Source organism: Rhea pennata, chromosome 5 (genome assembly GCF_028389875.1).
Source record: "Rhea pennata isolate bPtePen1 chromosome 5, bPtePen1.pri, whole genome shotgun sequence".
NCBI classification, from domain to species: Eukaryota; Metazoa; Chordata; class Aves; order Rheiformes; family Rheidae; genus Rhea; species Rhea pennata.
Genome location: NC_084667.1, coordinates 44,363,484 through 44,388,650, shown reverse-complemented (window position 1 = coordinate 44,388,650; position 25,167 = coordinate 44,363,484). Strand labels below are relative to the sequence as shown.

General features: G+C 46.7%; 1 protein-coding gene and 1 long non-coding RNA gene across 2 annotated transcripts in view; both read right to left on the bottom strand.

Moving 5' to 3' along the window:
- The window catches only part of BAHD1 (bromo adjacent homology domain containing 1), a 37,767-nt gene extending 27,630 nt beyond the window's left edge, over positions 1-10,137 (bottom strand). Inside the window, exon 1 of the mRNA XM_062577888.1 lies at positions 10,065-10,137. The gene's annotated coding sequence lies outside the window, so the exon portion shown is untranslated. The remainder of the gene's footprint in view (positions 1-10,064) is intronic.
- Positions 10,138-10,908: 771 nt separating this feature from the next.
- On the bottom strand, positions 10,909-24,922 carry LOC134140824 (uncharacterized). The gene is made up of 4 exons (XR_009958500.1): positions 24,492-24,922; positions 17,731-17,786; positions 16,935-17,085; positions 10,909-12,249 (listed from the first exon to the last, which is right to left on the bottom strand). It is a non-coding gene; the product is annotated as an uncharacterized LOC134140824 (long non-coding RNA).
- Between the last annotated feature and the right edge of the window lie 245 nt (positions 24,923-25,167).

Sequence of the window (25,167 nt, the reverse complement as noted above, 5' to 3'; positions counted from 1 at the left end):
CAAAGCCCCACCAGTCACTAAGTGCTTGAAGTTAATTGCTTGGTGATTACATTTTTCACTGCTAAGTAATTAGCACTTCGCGGGTTTTAAGTGATGAGCCTTTGTTGTTTTGAAAAATTATTATGGGTGCAAGAGTAGAGCCATGTGTGGACTACTTGCTACAGCAAACATCACAGCTGCCCAGCTGCTCCTGGCCAAGGGAAAGCAATCATTGCCACCTGCACAACCCCCTTCCCCACTTCTGATAACATAAGAGGGGCTCCAAACCCACATTGCCAATGGTCCCAAGTGACAGAGTGGAGCTAGAACATTTCTATCACCTGGAGCAGCCAGCAGCTGGCACAATATCAGCATCAGAGACAAAACACCCATGGAAGACAGTTGGATGTAATGTGTCTCCGCACAAGAACCGTTAAGAGATACTAAAATGCCAGCCTTGGTAACTTGGACATCAGCTGTTCTCACCAGCTAGACACTCGATTGCTGGAATACAGCTTCCGTACAAGCCAGTTTAACTTCTGGCAGAACCCAGCCCAGCTCTTTCAGCCTTTACCCACAACATTTGAGAGAGATTTATACACACACATTTGCTTGCATCCCAGGTTTGATCAGTCATGGCAACAAATATCACCTTTAAATAGTCTGGACAGCATTTGCAGACCTGTGCGGGGAGTGATTTGTTTTAAATCCACTCATTAACTTAAATTTATCTACCTACACATGCATAACACTACCGGGCTATTTAAAAACAGAGTGATTAAGTGTATTTAGCTTTCAAAGCAATAGGCATGATAAGACATTTTCAGTAAGCTTAGCCATTTAGACTACCTGAGACGAAAGTACCTTTCAAGCTGCATTGGTTCTTGCATAGCTGGAAGGAAGGGGAACTAATAAAAAAGACCACACCGGCGCACTTAAGAACAACAAACAGATCACATGCTCAGTTAGAGCACTCTAGACTGAATTATTTGGGGTTTGAGTTGATGAAGGCGCAATGGCAGCCCAGCAAGGTTTTGCTCCCTGGTTGCAGCACAGCTCCACAACCTTAAACGGCAGTGAGCTAAAAGCAATTGTCTACAAAGAGAAATATTTGGGAATCACCTATCCAGTCTGTCTCATTGCTGCCTACTGCTCTGCGGAAGGAGCAAGATGCTGGGTTTTGCTCCTCACTTCTGAGTCTCAGCAGCCAGTTGGGGATATACGGCTCAAAGAAAACCATTGTAAGGTGAATTTGAAACACAGCCTTTTTCCAAACCTACTGATTCAGCAGCAAAATAGAATATACTAACCAGGCTCCCCAGCAGCAGGCTGGAGACTGCTCAATATTTTATGAGCAAGTCGTATAATGGACTCACCCGTATGTAATACTAGGAGAGCGTGCGAGCATGTCAGGCAGGCTAAGGGTTCAAACAGGCTCTCGATCAACCCATGAAGCATTTAAAAGATAAAGCACATGTCAATTGACAGGGACGTATACAAGATATAGGCACTGTACAGGCAGGAATCATCAGCACAAACGCATCATTGTGCACAAATGCACGATGGGGGAGAGACAGTTGAGGATTGAAGGAGATTTAGATGTCTTCTCCAGATCACCTGGAGAAGTTGCTGGTTCTTTTTTCTAAAAAAAAAAAAAAAAAAAAAAAAAAAAGTTAGAAAAATATCGCTCAAGAATGTTTAAGTACACTTCATCCCCTGCCCCATTGCCAGAAGCTGTTCAGCTTACATACATCACAGGCAATTTTGGGTGCAGACAAACTTCTGAGCATTAACAGCCACAATTTGCTTTGAGACTGGAAGAGTTTCATTACAGGACTTCCACCTTCAATGCAACTGTGCCTACAGCTACTCTGACTTTCTTCAGACCTGAAAGCTTACATGCAAACTTGCAGCTATGGCTCATTTAGACTTTGGCCCCTTAAGCAGAGACACTGTCTCATCTCAAGGGCAGCCTGGTTACATCAAGTCTTTGAAGACTTAGTTTTTCACATCAGTGCAGGTCACCCTGGAGCAGTTTTGAACTCTAGACTACAAACCAGCATCAGATCTCTGGCAAAGGAGTGTAATTAAGGCTTCCTCTTTGGAGCCACAAAGCAGTTCGATCTAGATTTATGGAAATGCCTTGGGTGCCTCCAGCTGGATCTTCAGGAAGATCTCCTGTAGCCAGATTGTGGCTTTGAAACATCAGAGCATATCAAGTACTGGGGACAAAAATCCTACACGTGCTGGGTTTTTGTTTTGTTTTGTTTTTTTGCAAATGACAGTTCTGATACTTCAAAGACACCCTGTGCTTCCTCCAAATCAAGCTTCAAGCAAAACATAGGAAGGGGGAAAGAATAACAGACCTTTTAAGGAGCTCGAAGCACTACTAAAGCCAAGAAGTCAAAAATCATCAATATTATCCCTTGATCATCAGCTACAGGATTTTGGAATGCTGACAGAGCTCCAAGAACAAAAATACACTGAGATGCTCAGCAATCAAGATGCTCGGCCCCAAAGATGGTTCCTGAGCACCCATACTCAAATACCTTCCTTCCCATGGGCAAAACACTGGAGGTTTGGGTCAAAGAGGATGTAATGCTGGACAACAGAGGCAGGGAGCTTGGAGCTGATACACTTCTGCCTTGTACTGCAGTTACAACACACCAGGGCACATACACATGCAGGATATCCCCAGATACCAGGATTTCAGCTTCTGCTTCAGCTATTTGCCACAGTAAAACATTTTAAACCCAAGCATGCTAGCAGTATTTTGGAAACTAAAGTGACAGACAATATCCTGCATTAGAGTTCTAACACAAGAATCTTTTTGCTACTCATCTTAATAATCAACATAAACATTTAATAGCTGCCTTAACAGGCAAAAAACACAAGGCAGACTAACAATTTCAGCCTCTATACAATTTAAACTCTCAATTAAAACAGAATTCCTTCCCAACAGGCAAAGAACTTTGTTTCTAAACAGAAGATAAGTGCAATTGCGGTCTCTGAGCCTGCAGACTGCTCTGCTGCTTCCTGCTCCCACTCTGCTAGCAGCTTCACAGTAGTGCTAGCAAAGCCAAGTGATGCTATGACATCCCGATGACGCAGGATGCATTGAGAATCTTATCAGTTCTCTGCCTTTGTGGTCAACAGAGCATACTGACAGGGCGTGGCAAAACACAGAGAACCTAGGTAGAGCTATGCTTCATCTAAACGGACCTATACTTTTTTTTTTTTTTTTTTTTTTTAATTTTGCCTTTAATTATTTCTAAATGTACGTGGAAAGGCTCCTCTGGGCAGAACTGGGAGAAAGCATTCTGCAGCTTGCTTTGCTCATGCAAGAGGCCAGGCAGATTTTTATACAGTTGCATGAGTTTGCCAGAGTGCTAGGAAGGAAAGAGAGTACACTATGTAAAACCATAATACATATGGGAAAAACATAAAGCCCTAAGAGCAGAAGAGACACCTCTGGGCCAGCACCTGTAGCCACTTTCCCATTTTTTTTTCACTATGATACATCTACAGACAACACACGATCCTCAAAGATAGACCATCTAACTTAAGTACTCTAAATACCGCTCTATATAGGGTTATCACAGCTAATTGGGTTTTAATAATGCTTAAGGATCAAAAAGAATGTTGCTGTTTTGTTGCCTTTCCCTCCACTCTGTGGTCCATTTCTTGCAATTGCCTCTGATAGTTTCCCTGGAAACACATGCAAGCTTAAATTGGATTGACATCCACTTAGTGGACAGATGGAGTTTTCAACAGCCCAATGTCAGAAATTCAAGGCAGAAACTTGGAATAAGTTATGTTATCAGTACCGCCCCCCGTCCCCTCCCCTCCCCCCCCCCCCCAAAAAAAAAAGAAGTTGCAGAAAGGTATAAATTGCCTAATTCCATAACAGGCTTTGAGACAGCATCTCATACAAGGTTGGAGATTACTCATTACACTTGCATAAAGGCATCAGGCCTAAGTACTCAACAACACTTTTTTTGTGGGGAAGGATTTAATTTTTGTTAAGCATGGAGAAAACAGAAGTGTTAAAGCTCATTAGTGGTTTCACTGCAAGTTACACGCAAGCCACGCATAGACGAGAGCCTTTCATGGGTAGCAATGCACTACCAGTATTACATTAATACTACAACTACCAAGAACTTCAGTGCTAGGGACTGAAGATGTTCCTAGTAACTACAGTGAAACAAATGCTGACATCCCCAAGCCACGTTACACCCTCACTTTCCTGCTCAACACCAAGAAGCACAAGTTTATATCACACCTGTGCAGCCCTAGAGGCCACAGGGCTGCGACTGCAAAAAAGCTGGTAATTTATCCCAGAGAGGCACCAAGGATTCTCTGTCACTCTGGATCTTCATACCGTTTCCAAACTCAAACCAGCTGGAATCTGGTCGGTCTTGCAGTGGCTGTAACCCTTCCAGACAGAGCACCTTATGCCACCCTTTTCAGCATCTCAGCACTGCCCAGGGATCTTGATGCTGTGATTTTATGTAAACCACAATACTACAGATGCTAAAAAGAAACCACCAGCCAAGCAGTTTTACTTTGATGGAACTGAAGGAGAATACCTGTTTTTTATTCCCCTTCTCACAAATAAAAAATAAAAAAACCACATCATAAATAATTTTAAATATTGATACACCTGCAGCCTCTGAAACTCAAAACTTTTTAAACAAATCCAACCTGCTGAGCTCGGCAAGCTGCACACTTTCAAATCAGAGCGCGAGAAAGCCCTTCAAAAACCTGCTTTAAGAACAACGAGTGCCAAAAAGTATTACTGTGAATACCTTTCCTTGGTTGCTTATTCCATGCTTACAAAGGGAGAAAGAAAAAAAGAAAAGTCATAGTTTTCTTGTTTAGTCACACCTTTGCTCACAAAAAATAGGCCATGAGGAATACAGCAACTGCCAGGCATAGACTAAAACATCTCATTTCCTGATGTGACACATTGAAAGCAAATGTCAGGCTCTTCCACACTAAAAATCATTGCAGTTCAGCCACACAGGAATCCACCTGCCTACAGCGCAATTTCTCCAGTTGCTCACACCCAACTGTACGCAGAACCAGACCCAAATTACCAGCATGTAACACCGTAAAAAAAAGCCTGTCCCAACCGCATTATGCTCCCTTCAACAGGGAAAGGCATCCGTTACAATATTTGCATTCCAAAGCATAATTAAACTGAATGTCTTTATTAAAAGTGCATCTCTAAATGAAAGGATTTTTTTAAAAAAAAAAAAAAAAAAAAGCCATAAAAGCAGCATTCCTAGCCATGCTAATCATGGAAAAACTTTGAAGCACGGCCTTGACTAGGTTGTGGTCTTGGTGAGTTTGCATCATGACACGCATTCCTCTTCCACCTGAATAGATGTTTATTTGCTATACTTTGCTGCTAATGACAGTTACAGGTATTAAGGATGCCACTGGACATCTGGGACATCGCACTGCACATTCCCACGTTCCTTAACTAGCCAGCAAAAAGATGCATGTAGCCTGCCATAGCCAGAGAAGCCATTTAACAGCTACCTAGGTAGAAACCCTGCTCACCGATTCAGAAAACCCAGACAAAAAATCCCAAGTTGTCCCACATCTTATTTTAACTTCTATCAAGTTAACTACCTATATCCTCCATGTGAGGCTTTCATGCAACTCAAAGTGTGTAATGATTAGCTAGATATGTGAGCAATAACTGTTTTTCCAGCCAAGTTATCCTCGCGTCAACTATTCCTGCCTAGCCATATCCATATCGAGCAGAACAGTTACGCCTAGCTGGGGGATGGCTGCTAGAACTGAACTTGAAATATTCTTTGCAATTTAAATGATTAAAACAAAGACATTTTAAAGAATTGTTTGCTTAATTTAGTCACTGACTGCACTTTGTATGTCTAGCCACTTTCTCCACACGCTCTTACATTCTCTCCTACTTTTTAATGGGTTTTCACCTAAACTGCACGAGAAGGGATAACATTCAAGACCAGGCTAATTAAATTCTAATACAATAAATAATAACAGGCGACAGACAACAGGTGGAAAACAAATCCATTCTCAAACCACACTTAAATTAATTCTTCTTAATTACATCCTAAAGTTGTAAAGTTGTTAGACTAAAGTTTAACGTTTTATGGTAACATCAGTCTCATCTGGTTTTACATTAATCTTCCATTGGAATAACAGGACAGTGGAAACATTCATCTTAAAAATACCCAAAATCTCTTGCATGAAATATTGCTTCAACTTTGTTTTATTTGACCTTCCTATAATCCAAGCATTATCACTTCATGCTAGAACATCAAATTTGGAAATTAACTGGATAAAGGCCTATTTCATTGTCCCAGACAGTCATATTTATTTCAATGTTCAGAGATAAAAACAGTAGTATTATATTTAAATACATTTTCCCCATTTTAAAATGTGCTGGTTACCAGTATGCCAATCCTGAAGCCAGCACAAAGACTTACAGGGCTAAATCAAAATGGTCTTGTTATAGTTACAGATAATTCATTCCATCAAAAAACATGCCTTTGGTCCAAACATGAACAGAAATTGCTATGCTGGACAGCTATGAACATTTCCAAAGAAACATCCTCCGCACCAAAGGCTTGTAGTTTAAATGTGAAGCAAGTGGCACAATTCTTTGTGAGTATGTCTAAAATACCTTTTTTTTTTTTAATGTAGATTATATCTAGGCATTAGGAATGTTCCCTAGACTTTCCAGTTAAGGGGAAAAAAATCTGAATATTTTGCAGTAACAAACAAACAGTATACTTGCTGCTTACTTGTCTTCAAAGTGATGTGTCAATGTAATAGAAGGTGAAACATAAGACTAAAACAGATTAGGAGAAATCCTCTGGATCTGCAGGTAAAGCCCCTGGAGACTATCAAAATTCCCTAATAGTCATATACAGAAATATGCTGTCCCGCAATAGCCTACAGCATAAAAATGCACAGCTTGTACTCTAAGCTCTTTTTAATTCTACTTCTTCTTTGGAGTGTTGATTTTTCTACTTCCCAATTATCCAGGCTGTTCCGTATATTATTAACAATACGATAGTTGTGACTATATTAGTTCAGCTGATTGGGAACAAAGTGGGTGGTTTTTTTGCTGTAGTTACTCCTATGAGGTATATCGCCATGGTTAACAGAGTATTACACTTTGGGGGTTAGATGGGGGGGAAAGATGGGAAGAAAAATCTGTGTGCAGCTGCTTTTGGACACAGTATTTGCACATCTGAGCACATCTTCAAGTTCTTGCAGCACCAGATACAATTACAGAGAAACCTTCATTTGCTCAGGATCTGAACTTAATGACAGAGTGCAACTGCAAGGTTGCCTTTGCCTAAGATCACAAACTGTTCTCCAATCATTTACTTGGGACAGGTTCACTGTTGAGAGCTCAGTCTTAATGCTGGAGGGATACCACACCGGCATTTGCTGAAGAGCACATTTCTCCCAAATAATCACCCAGCACCAGCTAAGAAAATACTCCCACTCTGCCCACCACAGGATCCCTACATGCACCAGACCACATCATCATAGTTAACAAAATTCTGCCCAACAAAAAGGGAAAAAACACCTCAAAGAAATAATAAGGCTGTCAGAACAAAGACAAAAAAGTGATGCGTATCACAGCTTTTTAAGCAAGGACAGAGTGCCTAACCTTAAACTGCTCTATTTAGTTTGATGGGAAAACCTCAGCAGCTTTTGAACCTGCAACGTATCAGCCACAGATCCCACCACACTCTCAGATAAAGCACACGTGTTGCCATTAAACTCTTGCACATCTAATGTTTCTAAGGTGGCAATTCTGGATTTGGAGGAGACACACCAGACTAGACTCAGATGGCATTCGCAGCTCAACACTGAAGAACAACTGTGACCATTTTTCCCCTCCAAATACTCTATTTCTCAGGGACGTTACATTGCTCAGTGTAATTGCCAAAGGACAGCAAGCAGAGCACTCAGAAAGGATCTGCCTCCCATAAAGTTAAGAGAATTATTTTCACCAGAGAGCTGTGTTTTCAAGCTGATTTTACACCTGTAAAAAAAAATGCTATGCTTCACAGGGAGAGCAATTATGCTCCACTCAAGAACAGCACTTTGAGAAACTACATTGCTGCATGGTTTAAAACGCTGCACTGAACCCACTAGGAATAAAAACAAACATATGTCATGTTCTTTGCATTTAAATCAAAAATGTCCTCTTCATATCACCAAATAATTTTCTCCCACAAGCAAATACCCAGACAGCGCCATGTGAAGCTTGAGGATAATTCAGGTAGCCAGCGTATGACAAACATGAAGGATGGCTCAGGGTGAACACATTATCAGGCTATTCCCCTTAAAGTGACCAGTAGCATGCTGGTGTTTAAATTACATTAAGATTTCAAAAACCTCTGTCCATCATATGTTTCACACGCTTGTGAAAGGTGCAACAAGGCAAACTGCAAGCCTTAAAATAAAAGCTTAGACCCCGGACAGCAGCTCTGCGACCGTGGTATCAAAGAGCACATAGAGCCCCAGCCAGAAGTAACAGCCTGGCGTAAGCGGTTCCTAATTGTGGCAAACTGATGGACAGATCAATTAACCAGGCTGCCAAAAGCCCAGAAAATCCCTTGGCTCCGAGGTTCATCTGCCGTGACAATCATGCCTTCAGCTGAGGCACCAGCACGAGGGGCAGCTGTACACTTTAAAACAAAACCAAACCAGCACCTCTCTTCAGATAAGCACTCATGGTGGTGGTGCTGGGGGGAACAAAGAGAGTAATTTCCCAAACTGTTAATATTTTCCATGTTTTTGCGGCCGCTCTGTCAGCGGCAGGCGAGGCCCCTGCGATGTGGGCATCCCCAAAGCTGCGGTGGCCTTCGGGAGAACACGGGCAAAGGCTGGCAGCCACCGCGCTCTGCCCGGTCACATGCGCTGACTCCTGCATCTTGTTGAAGCAGCTGGAAAAGAGCGAGCCGGCGAAGCTGCCTCCATTAGGAGCTACAGCTACACAAAAGGAAAAGAGGAAACGAGCTCGCCCACTACCACATCTATCGTCAGGAAAACGAGATGTCCAGAGCCAGGGAAAGAGGGAGGAAGGGCACAAGCAGAGCAGGCTGGAGGAAAGAGGATGCAAAAAGAGGGGGGGGGGAGGGAGAGAAAGAGAGAGGAGCCACAAAGCTGGTGTAAAACTCCCCCATTGGCCCCTAAACAGGCTCCACACCACCCCTACTTACGCAGCTAAACTGCCTGAAATTTCAGTACAGGCGCCAATGCCTTGTCACAAATTATGAGAAACTTGCCCAGGGAATGCGCACCACTGACTCAGGCCACAATTTTATTTCTTCGCTCCTGCCAGGCTTTGCTCCAGATGAAACCCCCACTGCGCATAGCCCTGAGCAAACCCCTGCCTGGGCCCCGGGGCTGGTCTGGCGGTGGGGTGCAGCACGCAAGCCCCGTCACAGGGCGAGAGCTTGTGGGGGGCATGGCACGCACGCTCCCTGAAGCTGCGCTTCACTGGAGCACAATTAAAAAAAAAAAAAAAATCTGGAATCGCCTCGAGATTGCCATAACCGCTTCCCCCCGGGAGCAGAAGGGAGGGAATGACACCTTATTCCTCCCTCCCCGCTCGGCGCCGGGAGGAGGCCAAGAGCCCGTTCTTCTCTTCCCTCCCCTTCCCATGCTGGATTTCCTCTTAGCACCCTGGTGCCGGCTGCTGGGGCCCGGCCGGGAGGCCGCTGTCAGGCCGCTGCTGCCGCCGCCTTTGTCCTGCTGCGCCGTCGAGTCCGGTCAGCTGCGGCCCGGCCCGCTGCCCCCGGCGGAGCGGCGACCACCGATCGGCAGCCCGGTCCCGCAGCCGCCGCCCACACCTGTCCGGCGCGGCCCACCCGTCGTACAGGCCGCCGCCCCCCCCCCCGCCAGGGCCGCCGTCGCCGCGCCCCGGCCGCCGCTCGCCGCCGTCGCGGAAAGTTCTCGTCGCCCCCCCGCACCGCCGCCGCCGCGGCGACACCTGTTCCCGGCCCGGCCGCGGGGCAAGGCAGCGGGGCAGACAGCGAAGCCGGCCACGCCGCGTAGGGACTCACCGGGGCGCGCTCCCGCGCCGCTCCCTGCGCGCCGCGGCCCGCGACGGCCGCAGGCCCCGACCGGGGCGGGATCGCGCAGCAGGAGCCCCCCGCCGCGGGGCGCCTGAGCCGCCGGCTCCACGCTGCTGCGTCAGCGCCGCCGCCACCTCCCCCGGAGCCTCCCGGCTGCGGGATGGGGGCGAGGCGCCGCCGCCCGCCCTCGCCGCAGGGCGCCGCGATGCGGTGCGGCGCGGTACGATACGGTGCGGAGCGACGCGGTGGGGCGCGGCCTGGGCGGCGGGCGGCGCGCACAGGCCGGCGCGGGCGGGGCTGGGGGCAGGGGCCGGGGGCAGGGGCGGGGGCCGGGAGCGGGGCCGGAGCCGGGAGCGGGGCAAGCACCGCAACCACCGCTGTTCGCCGCGAACTCCCCGAAAGCAGCAAGCCCCTCCGTCCTCCTTCCTGCTTCCTCGTCCGCAGCCAATCGCCGCCCGCCGCTCCGGCGCTCGCTCCGCGGCGCAGCCAATAGCGGACGCCCCTGCCCGCCGCCGCCAGCCAATCCTGGAGCCTCTCTGCCCCCCCGCCCCGCCCCTGTCCCGGTGCCGGAGCCCGGTCCGGCTCCCCTCGGGCCCGGGGAGGGGGCGGGCCCGGGCCCGGGCCGGCCCCCCCCCCCCCCCCCCCCCCGTGGAGCGTCGCTGTGCACGCCCCCCCCGCCCCCGGTATTCTCCTCCCCGCCACCATCCACAACCGCGGGCAGCCCGACGGCGAACGCGTCTGTGGCCCCGCGAACGCCCCGGTTCATTGCCAGTTTTATTTATTTATTTATTTATGTAAAAAGAGCAGAGCTGCATCTTTTTGGCTGCATCCAAACTCTGGAAAAGTTTCAAGTTGCGAGCGGAAAAAAAGGGTACACACAGGTGATGTGCGAGTGCCAGGCAAGAGAGTGCAGGTGTGGCGCAGCGAGCAGTGTGGCAGTAGGCCTGGGATATGGCACAGCAAGGGATGTGCCAACAGGCCTGGGATGCTGCAGGGATTCCTTCTGCTTCCCAAGTGGGAGAGTGGCTGTAGTTGTCAATGTTCTCCTCAAGAACGTGGTTTAATAAACACAAAGAGTTACAACACTAGGGACTTGAAATGCAGCAAAGCTCCAGGAAAGCTGGGAGGCTGAAACACTTCCTCTGTCTTCTTCCAGGAGACCTTGCAGACAAGACCAAGACCAGCCACTGCCCCGGTCATTGCAATACCCAAGCGCTGTGCTTGGTTGATGGGGCGAAAGGGAGAATCCAGACACATGGAGACACTGAGACAGGACTGAGCAGCAGGCTTTCCTAGCTGTACAGGCAGCATTTGGGTGAGAAACCATTCGCACAAGGGTAGGAAAGCACCATCAGATCCTTATCTAATGAGAAGGCAGCCAATGTGTTACACAGCCAGCAGAACATAGGATGTGTAAAGACAGGGATGCATCCTAGCACTCAGTAGGGTAAAAAAATGCAGCCCCATGCAGGACTGTACATAAGCAGGTCTCTGGCAGCAACACGAGGCCACTTTGGCTCACAGCCGCTCTGCCATAGGGCTCAACAATCACCTCACCGTTCTTACATTCAAGGAGGGAGATAGGAAGCACCAACAAGGTGGTCAGCTGCTGTCTTGCTTCACCACGTGCCCTGGGAGCCGCAATGCAGAAATATCTCCCCTGGATGGGAAATGACTTTTCAAAGGCTCCATTCAACTACACTGAGCATCAGTCAAGAAGAGCGGCTGCAGGGCAGTGGAGGGTAGTCTTTCTTTGATGGATGAGAGCTGCAGTTCCCTGCCTGAAAAGCAAAGGCAGCTCTGGCTCTGCTGCTGCCAAATGGTCCATTTTAATGTGGTCCTTCCCTCAGCTGTGAGCACCAACCAACAGGAGGGTGACTCCAGTCCTGCTGAGCACCAGAGCTACTTCAATTTTGGTGTTACACAAAGTGCAGTCATCAGATGTGTTCGAACAACTTTGGAAATCCAGGCACTATCAAATCAGCAATACGCCTTCAGCTTTTCAGCGTTTAGAAGGCCAGTGCTTTGACAGCGTTAGTGCTTAAGTTGAGTGGTGAAGCTTAAATGTGAAGGCAAGGGGCAGCACCTCGCAGCCTCTCGCCCCCTGGGCAAGCATCGGACCCAACTGGACACCACTTGGAGATCATTTCTTCCCAAGGTCTTCTCTTTAAACCTAGAAAAAGACCAAGCAGCATGTTCTTCAGCTTCCAGTATGATACAGGGCCACGCTGTTCATGCCTTAAGCTGTTCACGGTCTCTAGAAAGGCAGCCTCACGCTAAGAGCTTAAAAACACTATATTCCGGACCAACCTGTGAAAAAGTTTCAGTTTCATTTACTATGAATAATCAACCTCTTCTCCTTTGGCAAATGACGATGTGAAGCACAGCTTTTCCAGCCTAAGGTACTCGCTTCACCACATACAGCCTCCCTCCAAAGAAATGGTGCAGGTTTACGTGCATTACAGCTGCCCTTTATTTTCTCTTGTTATCCATCTTCTTTACCTCCAAAATGAGAGCAAGCTGCTCAGGTTGTTTTTTTGCACTAACCAGTTTCCTTCAGCCATCTCCCTCTCCATGCCTGTTCCACCTTTTCTGGGCATCTCTTCAACCGAGCCCACACTAAGCTAGGAAACATCCCCAAATCCAAATGATCTGGGCTCTCTCTCACCTGCTTCACACCTGAGCATAAAAGATCCTGGCACTGTGCTGACTGCTGGCTTCTCAATGGCTTTTTCACTTTTTCACAGAATCACAGAATAGGTTGGAAGGGACCTCTGGAGATCATCTAGTCCAACCGCCCTACTCAAGCAGGGTCACCTAGAGCATGTTAGACAGGGTTGCATCCAGGCAGACTTTGAATATCTCCAGGGAAGGAGACTCCACAGCCTCTCTGGGCAACCTGTACCAGTGCTGGTTTTCAATGCTCCTCCCCCACCCCATCCCTATCTGAGGATAACCCAGTAAGTATTAAATGCCAGATTAATCCCTGGTGGAGCTCTATTAACTGACTTGGAATTGTGTTACCCCCAAAAAGTAAACTGGTTATCAGTATTTAGGTATGCAGAATACCAACTGTGGTTTCATAGGCAGTTCTCACCAAGATTTCTATTTAAACATCTATTTAAATGTCTATTTCTATTTAAACGTTTCCTCCTTCTTGTTGGAGTGAAATATTTTCCTGTTCCCAATGGAAGAAGTTGGTAGGGATCCAGGCTGCATGAGAGGGAGCTGACAGCCAGCACAGAGGTGCCGTATGCAATATCTCATTGCCTATCCACAAAAATACCAATAAAAAGCACTACATTGGGGTCTTTGGTTGTCATCTGCAGGTTTCTAGCATCTTCACTGTTACAAGAGCTTATTTTTTTCGTTTTTTAGCTTAAAAAAACCTGCTATAGCTGATATCAGATGCTAACCTGTAGCAGGCAGCAGTAGCAGAGCTACTCAGCCCAGCTCATGTCCATGTGCTGCAAAAGAAAAGGTGTTGTTAGGAGATATTGCTGACTGTGCCGATTACCACAAGGCACTTTAGTGGGGCATATATAAGCACTGATAGCAAAATTTATTGATGGAAGAAAAAAGAAAGGAACTGTGAACTGAAGGGACTTGCTGGAGACGAGCTGGCTGGTGACCAGCACAGCCAGCAGATGAACCCCGGATTGAATGAAAGCAGAAGATGGCTAGAGCAAAAGTTTAAAACGCACCTATGGGCTATTGGGGAATGAAGCAAATGCAGGTGCGTGCTTAGGTGTATTGCAAAATAAGGATTAAAGCTGAGGACTCTGCCTTCTGAGCTGAGTCACAGGAACGCTAGTGAAAAATCTGTGTGCACAGGACAAATAACAGGCTCTGCTTTGCGTTCCCTAGGTAGCCGCTGTTTTATGAAGTGTGATGCACGAAAGCAGTGAGGGCTGCAGAAGGAGGAACGCAAAACACATGTCCCAGGAAAGACACGATGGGAAAGCCAACAGTAGTTGCGCAATCATGTGCAAATGGCGGTGCTGAAGGAGGGGCCTTTTGTGGGCTTCATTGCCCCCCCGGTGTGTTGCCGGGCTTGAGGTAGTAGCTCAGAGGCTATGGTCTGCTTGGATGAGCCAGTGGGAACGAACCTGTCACTGTGTTCACAACTGCGCCCCCGAAGGAGACAGCGCTTCTCAAAATGGACTTTGTTCATTTATTTTCTTGGTTGCCACAAATTATTTATGATGATGCTTCACAGTGGTGTCTGCAGTGACTACAGGGAAACTAATGAAATCTTGTTTGTGGGGTCATGCACTGTTAAAGCTTTGCAGAAAGGTGGGGAGAGGTGGCCAATTTTTGCAGAGGCGGAGGAAGCACGTGATTCAACTGCAGATGGAATTAGGAGCTCCTCTGGGAGTTCGAAGTGGGTCCTCATTTCCATCCTGCTCTGTGTCCCCTGGGGTTAGTTGTTTGCCCATAACTGAACACAAAATTCGCCAGAGATGAGTATTTCTTGGCTGGTGCCAGCCCCAAAGTAAGTTTTTCTCCAAAGTCTGAGCTTATCTGGTACAGCTTTTTCAGAGTATATGCAGAGAATAAAAAAGCAGCGGCATTAAAAAACTAAAACTGGGCGTGTTTGTTCAAGCTTGAAAAAAAAAGCAGATTCGATGGGGTTTGAAGCTGTGATGTTCGCATGAGGAATAGTGGCGTGTTCACTTAAGCCCGGTTTATTTTCGCAGCGGACACCTTTTGCTGTATTTTCAGCTGCTGTGCACGCACAAAATCCATTTATCTCACAGATTAACTCTTCAGGCTTTTGGTTCCTCGCTCCGCAGCATGCTTTAGGCATGTGCAGAGAAGATGTTAAAAAAAAAGAGCTACCCAAACCTCCCATCGTGTTGAGGCTGGAACATACTGGTTTAATTTGGGCAGCTGCATGGCACTCCCGAGATAAATGCTCCATTGGGGACAGGCCAGACGGACAAATCCAGAAGTGAGCGCTCCGATGCCTGTGGCACTGACACAGGCAAAAAATGGCAAATCAAGGCAAAATGAGCTACGTGCTCCTGATTTGTATCTATGTAGTCTATAAAGAATATCTGAGATTTTTTTCTATTGGAAAAGGGGGTTTGCTGCCAGAGTGCCTTGAAATGGGAAGCACAAGCTATTTCTTTATTTTAAAACTCCTTCAAGTGTTTAAATTAACATATACAGAACTTACTTCTTTGCACAGTTCTGCAAAGAGAAGTCTTTCTCACAGCTCATCTAAGACAAATCCATTCACAAGATGTCCTTAGAAAAGTCCAGGAAGAGCTAGAAAAACTTGCTTTCCTCACATTTCTTTTAAACAAATAGAAATCACAGAACAAAGAGTTAAAAGTAAATTTTGAAATATTTTTATGTGTAAAAAAGAAGGAGCATGACAAACAGGTCCTTCCTTTTGCAGGACATGTCTATTGTTTTTTTTTTTTTTTTTTTTTCTTAAATAATGCACCACAGAATGAAAATACAATGTAAATGAAGCATGTGCAGTCTAAATACTGGGGGAGTAACTCTGAAGTGCTCTTTGACTTCGAAAATGTGATACATTCACTCTACATATTCAGGCACGTATGCTGATTTTATGGATACACTGTATTCACTGTATTACTGATTTTTTTTCTTTTTCCCTGCTGCTAGCATCATGAAACCAGCACAACGCCTGGACTGAGCTGGAGCCTAGCCTTGTGTATCACCTGCTGAATTCCTTGAATTAAATCTTAATTGCAGAAGATAGGTTTTTGTATATGGATGTGTCCAGCTTCACTGGAAGAAGATCTGAGCTCTCTGAGCTGAGCTGGCAAGCTATATATATGTTTTAAGTATGTTAATCTTGTATGTACATGTATAATATATAATATGTATTTTATATATATGTGTGTATATATATATATATATATATATATAAACTCTAAATAAAATAATTTCTGACCTAGTAATTGAAAAAAAAAGAGCTTTACAAAGGGTGGCCACCCTTGCTACTCCTTCCAGTCCCGCTTCCTGGGAAGGGGCTCCCCAGCCCCTTGGTCCATTGCAGGTGGCTGGGATCCGGGGGGGCACAGGCTGAGGAACCTGAGGGGCAGGGGGATGAGATCCTGGGGGTAGAGAATCTTGGGAGGTACAGGGCAGGGATCCCAGGGAGGTGGGGTGAGGATGCTGGGGGCACTGAGCTGGGATCCCAGGGGATGTGAGGCAGGGATTCCAGGGTTATGGGGCCAGGATCCTGGGGGGTACAGGGCTGGGATCCCAGGGACAGAGGGTGGGGATTCTGGGGGATGTGAGGCTGGGATCCCAGGAGGCAAGGGTGGGGATCTCAGGAGCATGGGGCCAGGATTCCAGGGTGTGTAAGGCTGCGAACACAGGGGGCACGGAGCTGGGATCCTAGGGGGCATGGGGTGGGGATCCTGGGGGGCACAAGGCCAGTCAAAGGCTCCTGACGGTTTTCCCACTCACCCCTGCTGCATCAGAGCAAGCCTCCCAGACACCTTCTCCAAAGCACATAAATAACCAGCGTTGCGGCATCCATGCTTTCCATCACACGCTGAAGGAGCATGGGAGCAAACATGCATTGATGGCTGCTGTTTTACAACGAGGCATTGGGAATAGGGCAGCACTTTCCTTCCAGAGAAAGTTTTGCATTTGCTATTGCAGCTTTGGGGTTCCACAGATCACTGATAGGTTCTACTCAGAGATGGTTTTTACTTTGTCTTCAGTAGCTTAAGGGTAGGCTATAACTTGAGCAGAGTAGCAAAAGAAGCAACATCTACCAGGGCTTTTGATGAAGGGACAGGAAAAAGCTCAGAAAGCCTCATTGCAATGAGAGCTTTTGAATGGCAGAAGGCAAATATCTGTACATACCTAATGCATTAACCTCTGTTTAATTCCTTGGGCCACATGGATGGATTCTGCTTCATCATCCTGCATTTTGAAGAGGATAGGAATGCTGTGAAGTGGCTGAACGACCATCCTATGAGCTGCTTTGATGGCTACATGTCAGATACCTGGAGAGCTGCAAAAGAGTTAAGACAACAATAGGGCTTTAATTTTACTGTGGGCCTTGGAGTTTAGCTGTACAAATCCTATTAGCATTAACATCAGCCGTGTGGCTAAATCCATACATTTTGCACAGAAATCAAATCCCTACAGGTCTGGCTTAAATCAACAAATGCTAAGAGAGGCAAGATGGATATTGCAGAGTGCACGTGAGATTTTTGTCTGAGGATGATATATGCTTCCCATGGGAAGTAAATCGGTCACTGCTGAGAGACTTGGGTCTGCACAAAGGAACGCTGTGGCCTAAAGTGCTGTTTCCATGGGTGCTTGACACAGGAGAAAAACCTCCAGGGGCAGGTGCTGAGAATGGCAATGGCAACAGAGAAGGGAGGCAAAGGGAAGAGCAGAGTCTGAAACAGTACAAGTCGAGCAGGAGTGGGAAAAAAAGCTAAAACTGATGGGAAGGAGCTGTTATCAGAGCGGCTAGTGAGAAAAGCAGCAAGAGAAAAGGAAGAATATGAGCTAGGAGCTGCAGCGCAGGAGGTCTGTCCTGTAGCCCCTAAAGCAGGAGGAAGTTACAAGTATGTTCAGATCCTGCTGGGACAGAACAGATGGGCAGATCTGGCTAGGGAACCCCAAATTTCTGGTAGCTCACACATACGTTTTGGTGTCTTGCCAGTCAGGTTCACGTGTGGTCTTCAACACACATGTGGATGTCTGCAGAAAGGGAAGAGGAAAATGCAAACATCACTAAAAAGCTCAGACATGCAATACTTGCCATGCTGCTTTTGGATGCACTGGGCAGAGCTGGGGACTTTAGGCAGACACAGGAGGGAGGTGGTAGCCCAGCAGCCTGGATTTCCAGTTCAGTTCCTGTTCTCAGTCTTCCTGGTGGGTTCACTGGAAGACAGCAGTTTTCAGCACGGGGCCCCAAATCTTGTGCTGCAGGGATACCATGTCCAGCATTTCACAGGTGGGACATAGATCCCTTTAACTTTCTTTCCAGCATCTGTCCCTACCATCCTGACCTAAAATCAGGGCTCTGCTTGCCCTGTGCTCTCTGGTCCCTACTTTTTCCATTTTTTCCTGGCCTGAATCTGTCCCCTATGACAGCGCTGAGCAGTGAACATCACCGAGCACCTTGGCAAGGGTGGCAAGTTGTAAGCAGCAGAACCTGGCAGCCTGCTTGCTCCCAGGCCTCCTCTTCATCAGGAGATAGGCTGAGTTTTGAAGAAGCCCACACTCAGTGCATGGAAAACAACCCGAGGAAATTTAACAGTGGCTTAAATAAATTCTGGAGGAACCATCAGGAGGAGTTTGCGGAATACTAGCATGGTGCAGCTGTGCTGAAAGGACTTTTCTGTGGGGCTGATGGATTTGTGTTAAGCTGTGTAAAGTTCCAGGGGAAAAGGGTTGGTCCACGCTGCAACTCATGGGCTGGCAGTAGGCTGAGAAATCTTCATATGGTGAAAGTGTGTCTTTCTCAAACAGCCAGGGAAATGGCAGTGCCATTATGGACATCGATCTTGGCCAAAACCTGCTTTCCAGATGCAGATGGCAGGCAGTGTCCTGGCTGCTGTTCTTGCTGCAGAAGTAGCTGTTAACCACAGGATCCTCGTTAGATACTCAGAGCACTCCTGCAGTTTCAGTTGGGTGGAGCTGGGAAGGGACCTCTGGAGATCATCTGGTCAAACCCCTCTGCTCAAGCAGGGTCACCCAGGACCATGTCCAGATGGTGTTTGAATAGCTCCATAGCCTCTTCAGGCAAGCTGGTCCAGCGCTCTGTAACAAGAAGTTTTTCCTTATGTTCAGAGTGGCCTTCCTGTGTTTCAGTTTGTACCCATTGCCTCTTGTCCTGTCACTGGGCATCACTGACAAGAGGCTCCATCCTCTTTACACCTCCCTTCAGATACTTATACACACTGATAAGATCCCCTCTCAGTTTTCTCTTCTCCAGGTTGAAGAGTCCCAGCTCTCACAGCCTTTCCTCATATGAGAGATGCTCCAGTCCCCTAATCGTCTTTGTAGCCCTACACTGGACTCCCTCCAGTAGCTCCATGTCTCTATGGCACTGGTGAGCCCAGCACTGCACACAGCACTCAAGATAAGGCCTCACCAGGGCTGAGCAGAGGGGCAGGATCACTGCCCTTGACCTTCTGGCAATACTCTGCTTAATGCAGCCCAGGATACTGTCAGCCTTCTTGGCCACAAGGACACATTGCTGGCTCATGTTCAACTTGTTGCCCACTTGTTTTGGCTAAAATTGTCCTTATGTCGGAGCACACAGGATGAATAAAACATTTTGGCTGAGATTACCTAAATGCAGGTATTAGGGCAATCTTCTCGAGTATGGTCAGGAATTGTTTTGAGGAAAATTGTGCCAAATACTGTTTTAGATGGACATGCCATTTGACCAACTGTGAGCTTGAAAAAATAAAATGCATCCAAACTTATCATAGAAACCATGTCAGGATCTACTGTGTTTAAACAAGGTAGGTTGTTAGCACTGTTTGGACAATGTCTTATATCAAAAGCCATTTATTCTGCTATTACTATTCATTATTCTCTTCAGGGTTACCCTGGATGTTTGAGCTGGGATCTGCCTAATCCCATAAAGCTTGGGCTTCTTCTTGTGCCAGACTGGGGAACAAAGTCATAATTCTCCTTTTGCAACCTTGCTGGCCGTTGCTATGGGAATGCTTGCAATACCACAGATTCAGCAATACAGTTTTACTGTAGGCGCAGGTAGGGGAAGATGATTTTGAAAGGTGAGTTTGCCCTCATTTGAACATGGCACTTTGACCATTAACCAGGGAAGATTCCTGTCACTCCATCAAACCGACCTCAGCAGGAGGTACCTGATGGCCACAGGAGCGCCCATGGTTTTGTATTGGGGTACCTAGGTACCAAAATATTCTGTGATTTATAAGTTCTCTTGGGGTGGTTCAGGGGACGCCTGCTCACAGTGTGGGCTGGAAAACCCCCTTTGAAACCCACTGCCTCATCTATCCCATGGATTTATTACTGTTCTCCAGAGGAGACTAATGAAGGCTGCCTGACATGCAACGGGCTTGCAAAGCAGTTATTTAAAGAAATACCTGTTTATGCTGAACAGTCAGTGCTAGTAGGATTTTGGCAAAGACCAGGAGCAGCAGTGGGCGAAGGCAGTGTAGTGGCTCATCATGAGCTACTTAATGCAAATCTCTGCTTGTGCTTGTGGTGTGGTGCAGAGCTCTGCAGGAATACCCTGAAATGCAGTGAAACGGAGGCCCCAAATGCTTGGGAACACCAGGATTTTGCAAAGCAGCAGCAGAATGCCCTTGGCCCCAGCCAGCTACTGGTGCTTGCTACCTAGAAAAAAGGACGACAAGTTTTCTTTTTTTTCCCACCAGTATTCACTGATTTTTATTTATTTATTTATTTATTTATTTATTTTTGGCCAGCCTGGCTGCAGCAAAGTTAGCTTCCCTTGCTGGCATGCTGGTAACATTACAATAATGGCTTTGAATGTTAACTGTGCTCAAATGCATACAGAGGTAGGATTTTGCTTTCTCAGCTGGATTGTTTCTGCAGAGCCCCAGCACATGGACGCACAGACCGGGAAAGTCTCATGAAAACATTTAGTCCTCTCCCTCCCACTCACGTTGGGTCTGAACATACAAGATTATCTCTGTATCTAACCTGTCCTTGCAGTTCTCCAGCTGAAGAAAGTCTGTGTGTCCTTGGGATAATCTGCTCATCGCTGGAGCAATGAGTTTGCTGGTGCCCCTGCAATTCCTTTTTGTGGCACAGGGACAAAGTTTCTCACCATTGTCGCTCAAGCAGGCGGAGAAACCAGTGGATCCTTCTTTTTAAAACAACGTCCTCCGCATTAGGAGGTTCTTACCATGACTTCATCATTGTTTTGTCTCTGGGCTTGTTGCATCTCTGCACAGAAATGAAATAAATAAATATCTCGACCCTGTGTGTCTATTGAGTACTTGCACACCAGGTAACAGAATCCAGATTTGGGACAACAGGCTAACCTCTTCTCTTAAGTTATGTTGCCAAACCTCTTTCTGTTCTTTCCTTGCTCTCCCACGTTAAAAATACTCTTGAAGGACAGGGGACAAAATGGGACATTATCAAACAGGAGAGCTCTGTTTCATGTTTGTCCAGCTAGGATTCATGCACATCCACATGGCCATACAGTAGGAGTTTGAGCCGGGTCAGACCCAAGCGCATGGCCACATTTCCAGTGAATTAGCTGGGTGGAGCGTGCGATGTAGCGTTTCCTCTGGCTTAAGTTTCATGCTGACTATACGCTGGCCACATTAGGGTAGGTCAAATCACATCTGGCACGAAGCCTGCTGGAGCAAGGCTGCTTCTTCACATGTTCAAACCGAGCTAATGACACGAGGAGGAAGAGCTTGTCCCAAATCAGCACTTCACTTCCTACGGCTGCATTATGCATGGCTCCTAATGAGACAATCTGGAGCTGTAGAGTAATGGCATTGCATGTTAACACCACTGCTAAATGCCTCCCAGACTGACTGTTGCTGTTTTGCAATGAAGTCTATTGTTGCCTTGTTCAAATTTGTTCAAATCCCTAAAGAACTGGCTTTCTCCTGGCAGACTTTACAGCAGAACAGCCTTGGCCTTTCTCTCCAGGCAGTGAAGACTATTTTCGGTTCTTGGCTCATCTGCTGGAGCTCTCACTGTTCCCAGCATTTGGTTTCATCAATGGACCTTACAAACGCATTTGCCATTTTATACCACAAATTACAAAGAGAATGGTGATGAGAAGTGGGTCCAGGACATGTCCTGGTGAGACCTCCTTCCATTGTGGCTCCTCAGAAACTGTAGTCCGGGAGAAAATTTCAAGGAGCCATACTGCATTATGGGAACCATATCGAGACCAAATTGCCCTATTTGCTTCAGAAAACATCATGTGAGAGCAGGCATAGAGTCTTTCTATAGTCAGAGCAGATCACATTCACCAGTTCTTCGTCATCCATGTGGCCAGTTACCTTGTCAAAGAGGGCAATCTGAGAAGCCTAATGTGATCTCGTCTTGACAAAACCATGTTGGGTGTTTTTTTTTAATCACCCTGTTATTTTCTTGGTGCCATCACTTATTCCTATTGCTCTGATGGGTTGGGATGGATGGCCTAGGTGAAAATATTGCATAGTCGGACAATGGTTATCAATAACTTGCTGTCAAAATGAAAAAGGTCCTGTAAGGCCTGGACATAGGTTTGGTGCTTATTTAGTATTTTAATAGATAGCAAAATTGGTTAGAGAGCTGGAAATTTAAACTAAGTAAGAAAGAGGAATTAGACTTGTCTAAGCTACAGAAAGGAAGACCAGGGTCAGGGCAGAAGACACATCGAGGTTATCTCCAGCGCTCCGGTACCCTAGGAGGTGGCAAGCAACTACATCCTCACTTTCTGTTTCAATAGGGCAGGTAGGAGGCAAGAGGAAGAAAACATCTCTGCCTACTGCTCCCCTAAGGGAGATAGAGCTCAGGACTTTTCCCACTGCTGAGGCTCTTCTCAGCAGGAAGAGTACTGTTTCCTCCTGGAAACTCAGTGAAATTTGCTGAGCTGGGCCAGGCATCTCTACTGATAGTGCCTCTGAAGTGGTCACAGCATATCAGAAATGAAGGGGAGTGGGTTTCGCTTGCTGTCTTGAACTAAACCCACACCAAGTGGGGAGATACCATTAAGCTGAGGAGGATGAGATAAGAAAACGCTTATGTAGGCTTCAATTTTTATTTTTTTACTGGGTAGACTCACTCATGGAAAGAAAGGGTGGCGTGGTACTAAAGCAGATAGGGCAGCTGGGATGGAGTATTTAATTAAAAATCCCAGGAGTCCCATTTTGGTAGAGAAAAAGTTAAAAGCCTCCTTCACAGGCTTTTCCCAGGCTCAGGGTTGGTAGGGACATTGTTCACCTGAATAACCCACCTTGATAGAAGATATTTCCTGCAGCAATCACAAAGCAACAAATATGGGAGGACAAGCAAGCAGAAGGGCCTTTCCCCACTTATTTAAGCCCTCACCAAAGCAGTGTTCCCAGGCACAGAGAGGACATGAAGACCGCTCCAGCCTGTAACCCAGCTCTGTTCAGATATGGGGAAATTGGCGATTTGCACACCTGAAAGTCATTAGATTCCCAGAGGCTTTGCTTGCATCACTCTGCTTTAGCTATATGTAGCCTCAGAAGAGCTTGGCCCGTTGAGGACTGCTTACTAGCCTTTCTTTGCTGTGATTATAGTCCTTAGTTTCAGATTTTGCCACCTGCACTACATTTCATAAATTTTTAAAGCTAATGCTCTGCCAAACTCAAATGGCACTAGAGCAGATGTTTAAATACAGCCTAGGATTAATAAATTATGGGGTTCTGTGTGGAAGTTGCAATGAAGGAAAGAGAGGCTAGATGTTTTTGAATGTTGCAGCAATTGATTTAAATGACATTGTCCATTGTAATCACCTAGGATTAGCTCTTTGGACATACCATGAGAGATGTGGCAATGAAAGATGCTGCGCTAATGACAACTGTGACTTATGTGCAGGTAGTTTCTACTTTGCCTTTTTTGAGCAGTTGTATAGGTCTTATTCCTCCCCATCCTACCTTGAGTAGCAGGCAGGGAAGGAGAAGAAAAACAGATCTGACTCCTAACTGTGCCCCTACCTTCCTGCTAGCGGCTGTTTTGAGAGCAGGAGACCTCAGTCTGCTGTTTGACACCTCGATTCATCGGGTGAGAATTTCTCATGTCTTCTGGACATCAGATGCTGTTTTCTGGTCTCAGAAGAGAGCCCAGCCCCAAGAGAAAGTGGTTTCCTACCCCTCTTCCCAGGTGCCATATGAAGAAACAAGAACTGATGGCTCAGAGAGGCTGCAAGGATGCCCCAAAAGTATGTTGAGGATACAAGCTGTGGGTGGCAGGATAACCTGGAGGGTTATCGCAAGGGAGCACTGAGATGGCATTTGATTGCAACATATAAGTACCTTCAGAGAAGAAGATATTAGGTGTTAAAGAGAGCTTTGATTTTTACAGAGAAAGGCATAAGAAGGATCAATGGCTGGATGCCAAAGCCAGATAGATTCACTTAGGTGCATTTTTAAACCATGAGTGTGGTTGCTCCCCTGGGAAGGAGAGATTTCTCCATCTTTCGCTGTCCTCAGATCAAGGCTGGATACCTTTTGGGGGGGGGGAGAGGAAGATGAAACATTCAGCATGTATGTTACCAGCCTGGGATTCTAGGCAGTGAGTGCTGAGCCTTCCCTTGCTGCGATGAGTAAGTCAGTCCTCCAGAGAGAAAGCCAAGCCTGGAAACCAATGCAGTGCCCCAGGACTTGGAAACCCTAAGATCTAGGGTGGGTTGTTGAACACTGAGCACAGCACGGTCCCTTCTGATAGGGTCGGTAACACATTTACCTGGCAAGGCTGAATATATTAGCTTGGGGGAATCTCAGCTGTCGTGAGCAGACAGATATGGTTAGTCCTTTGGCTCCCAAGAAGACGTTATTCAGTGAGGCCTCCCTGCACCCCTCTGGACAACCTGCCTCCTGGGTAACACTGCAATAAAGAAAATAGTCGCATGGAGATGAAAGGAATTTTCTAATAATAAGAGCAGCTGGGTAGAAAGTTGTGGGGAGAATTTTCCACTAGCAGCAGCAAGTGTTTTCCAAATTGTGCTGAATCAATGTAAAGGAGGCTACATGGATATGTATGCTCTGGAGGCAGGCGCTTCCTCGGGAGCAAACGGCCGCAGGCAGAGAAGTGAGCTCCTGCCCCATTCCCTTCTCCCCTTCCTGGACTCCTGGCCAACTTCATGCTGTCGGATATGGTCCCCATAAAACCGCAGGCAAGACATTCTCCATCTGTTTTTGTTATGTGTGTTCATGCAGCAGGTCCAAAATGAAATTTCCGAGATGAAATCCCCCTGGCTTTGCAAGATACAAAGCCCTCCCTGTGGAAGGCAAGCTGCTATAGACATTTGGCCTGTGAGCCTTTTCCCAAATGCTGTTATGTCCTTTTTACCTATGGAAAATAGGCTCTGGCTTCACGCTGAGGTCAGAGTTGGCCTCTCTCTTTATACAAGTCAAAAAGA